The following is a 4,322-nucleotide window of genomic DNA, read 5'->3' as shown; positions in this document are numbered from 1 at the left end:
AGCATGATCTCGGTTCCAAGACCCTAGTGATAACCTAGTCACAACCATAATATAGAATCTCATCAATAACGAGTAAACACAGGCTCCTGGACAGAGTCTTAGCCTCCTGGACGTCGAATCATACTAAATTGGGTAGTAGGATCGATCCTAAGCCCTTAGGTTTGAGTTCCCGCACTCAAAACCTCCCCAAGGCCCAAAATCCCTTAAGCGTCGTGCCCCGCTCAATTCAGAGGCCCGAGCCTCTTCCCTCCCTGCACCAGCACCGCGGTGCGCCTTAACAGGCGTCGCGACGCCAATAGTCCAGAACACCTGCTTCTCCTGCGCTCAATTCGAGGCGCGACGCCCCAAGAACAGGGCCACAGCTCGACCTGCAAACTCATTTTTTTCTTCATTTTTCACTTGCCAAATCCCTCCATAAACCTATCCAAACATAGCCAAATCCAAACAACTCAGCAGCCCAAAACCATCAAAACCCATAAAACAATACAATAAAAACTCATAAAAACCATAAAATCCAATCAAAGCTTAAGAACTCAAAAACTCAGAGCTTAAAGCTTGGATTACCACTGATTAAGTCATTTTCAAGTAAAATCCTCCACTGTCAAGCTTCTAATCTTCCCTAGAAATGATAGGATTCTAACCTTGCTTGAATTCAAGCCCTAAAACTCGAGTTTCCTTCGAAAATGCTAACAGGCGTCAAATGAGAGAACGAGAGAGAGAGAGAGGGAGAGAGAGAGAGAGAGAGAGAGAGAGAGAGAGAGAGAGAATATTGAACGTATTTTGTTTCTGCCATGTTACTTTGAGCTTTAGTAACCTTAACCAAATCCCAATGCTCGGGGTACCCCAAAAATGCCCCCGAGGGTAATATAGTAAAAAATCTCCAAAATTTCGTCCTGAACTCACTAACTTCAAATATATCCTCAAATATTTATTCCCATTACCCAATAACTTAGTAATGTACTAAATACCCAATATACCCCTTGACTCATTCTGAATAAAGTATTGGCCCCATTTTGACTTTCCCACTAGCTTGCTCCCTAGGATCGTCTCGTGCCGAGTAACCCAAATATATCCACATAATGATGTGGTCCCACACATATATCACATATATGCAAAATATACCCATAACGGACCAAATTACGAAAATTTCCCATTTAATAAGAAATGGGCCCACATGCATATTTAATACACGTACACATGCATATCAAGTCATATTATAATATAACTCACATAATCATATAATGATGCATATATATATCACATAATTTCTATAATTTTCCACCCTGACCCCATAATCAAGGCCCTAAGCCTTATTAGGTAATTTGGGACATTACAGCTAAGGTGCATCACTACCTACCATGATCCTTGGAGCATTCAACAAAAACTCATTTTCTTATTAATTCAATTAATTAATAAATAAAACAACTAACAATTAAATTCACACAATTTCTACCAAACAATTAAAATAATTTCCTAGCACTTAGCAATTAATAAAAAAAAAATTAAAGCACAAAATTAAAAAAAAAAAATTGGTGCACTACAAACTCAATACCATCATTAATGATCTCTTTCTGCAGATTTGTCTTCATTATGCTCAGAGTCGAGACACTTCCATATCCTCGCCTACTCAAAGCATTGGCCACCACATTGGCCTTGCCTAAGTGGTATAAAATTTTGCGATCGTAGTCCTTTACTAATTCTATCCACCTCCGTTGTCTCATATGCAACTCTCTCTGAGTGAAGATGTTCTTCAGAATTTTATGATCGGTGTATATGTAAAACTCCCTAAACTACTTCTTTGTAATAGGTCATCAACCTTATAAACTTATTTAATGAAAAACCACTTAACATATGAAAATCCAGTGGACCTTGCTAAAACATGCAAGTTGGGCAAAATAGTTTAAAATAAAAAATAAAAGTTCTCATACAATGTTTAAAAATAAATATAGTTCAAGTCCCACTGAGTTTTGAAATAAAAATAAAGCATAACATCGTTCTTTAAAAATTAGCATTTAAGCTCATCGTTTACTCACCCATAGGATAGCCCCACACCATTCACACTCTGACGTTGGAACTCCTCAAATTACAGTGCGTGCCAAAGAGAAACCCTATCTATTACCTAAAAGGGGAAAGTAAGGAGGTGAGATAAATTCCCAGTAAGGAAGTACAAACAACATATAGTGAAAACACAACAAACATAATTAAACGTCATCATCATACATCATGCATAAACGTAATCATCATACATCATATATCATCATTATACATCATTCATCAATAGCATATTCAAGCATCAACATCATAGACATCATATATCATCATTATACATCATTCATCAATAGCATATTCAAGCATCAACATCATAGACATCATCATCACATCCTTATGAACATGGCCCCCTCTCTTGTCCATGTCACATCTTGGGGTAAATAGGAGGCTCTGGTCCTTGAATAACCTTGGCGCATATGCCCTATGAGTTACTTGGTCAACGTCGTCTCAAAGGTACTTGGTCAACGCCGTGGCCACAACCGAGGTATTGGACGGAAATTGAAGGGCACTAGTACCTTTGCCTCAAGTGCCACCAGATCCTCTTCACAATCAGAGTCATCACTTATTTTCATCCACTACAGTTGGCCCTCCAACGATACCACCTGAGGCTTTCCATTCCATGATTCAACACTTCAGTCAAGCCTTTATGACCCAGAACAACAACTTCTAGCAAATGCAACAATTTTTGCAAGCAACAAATCCAAACATCCAAGCTCCACAATTTAAGCCTAACAACATGGACATGAATATGATACAGTCCATGATGGCAAGCTTTCAACCACAACAGCCACCACCACCACAGCCACCACAACAGTCCGAAGATAATGACTTCCAAATTGATTTTGATGACATTTAGTTTTATTATATTACTATTTTTAAATTATTAATATTTTGTGTTCTTTTTCTTTTAATTTGGAGACAATACTGGTTATGTTTTGTTATCAGACATTTTGGAGACTATGGATATTGATAAATTGGTTTTATTATTTAATTAAATAAGTTGTTTTTATTTATTTATTTAATTAATATTTAATATTTTATTAAATAATTTTTAATCTATATAATTAATTAAATATAATTTTTTTAAAAATTGTATACCTACAGCGACGACATGTCGTCGCCGTAGGGTGCACGCTGAACACAAAAATCTAAGTTTTCGTGAAACTACAGCGACGCCATGTCGTCACTGAAGGCATATAAACCCACGCACTCTTCAGCGATGACATGGCGTCACTGTAGATGAAGCTGTCGACGGACCTACAGCGACCGCATGTCGTCGCTGTAGAAGTTTTTGAAATTCAAATTTTCAAATTTTACAACCACCAATAGCAACGACATGTTGTCGCAATATCCTAGTCCAACCGAAAAAAAGGATTCCCTACTGCAACCGACATGTCGTCGCTGTAGTAAAACACTACTTCAACAATTGCGTTTTGTTGTCGTCATAGATTGCTACACATACGAACCTACAGCAACGCCATTTTGGCGACGACATGTTGTCGTTGTATACCTTCAGCGACGATTTCTTGATCTACATCGACAACTCTTGTAGTGGCCTAGGGTTTTAGAAAATCCACATGAAGAGAAGAAGAAATCCAACAACACAAACAAAAACACTTGTCAAAACACTAGAATCAAAAGAAGAGAGTCTAGAAACCATAATATCAAGAGACATACCCTAGGATTGAACCTTTTTTCTTCTTCTTTTCTCCTCCTTCTTCTCTTTCTCGCTCTAAGTCGCCCACTCTCTCTCTCCTTCTCTCACTAGGCCGATGACACCAAGAGTATAGTGCTCTTTATTTTTCTTTCTTTCCATTTTATCTAACCTTAGAGAAAACTAGTCTAATGAGAATGAGTAAGTTTCCTCTTCCTAATTTTCCATTAATTTGTTTATTCTAATTTCTTAAATAAAGGGATTTTCAATTTAACAAAAAGAAGAAAAATACCAATTATCTAGCCATCATCAAATTGCTACATGAAATAGGAAACAAATCCTTCCCCACTTGCCTCACACACACACACTTCTCCTTTCCCTTTCTCTTATTTTCTTTTTAATTCTTTTAATTAAATAAAAATAATTCAAATAAAAGGAAACAAAATGTGTGTAGAAAATTCTACTGCATGTGCACCATGCACATGCCCACACTTAATTACTAAGGTGCATCTCTACTTACCATGCACCTTGGTACATTCAATCAAAGCTCATTTATTTAAAAAATTAAATTAATAATTAAACAAAACAATTAACAATTAAATTCACACAATTTCAACCA

The sequence above is a fragment of the Humulus lupulus genome, chromosome 9 (genome assembly GCF_963169125.1).
Source record: "Humulus lupulus chromosome 9, drHumLupu1.1, whole genome shotgun sequence".
Taxonomy (NCBI): Eukaryota; Viridiplantae; Streptophyta; class Magnoliopsida; order Rosales; family Cannabaceae; genus Humulus; species Humulus lupulus.
The sequence above is the reverse complement of the archived record's forward strand: the minus strand, read 5'-3'. Positions refer to the sequence as shown.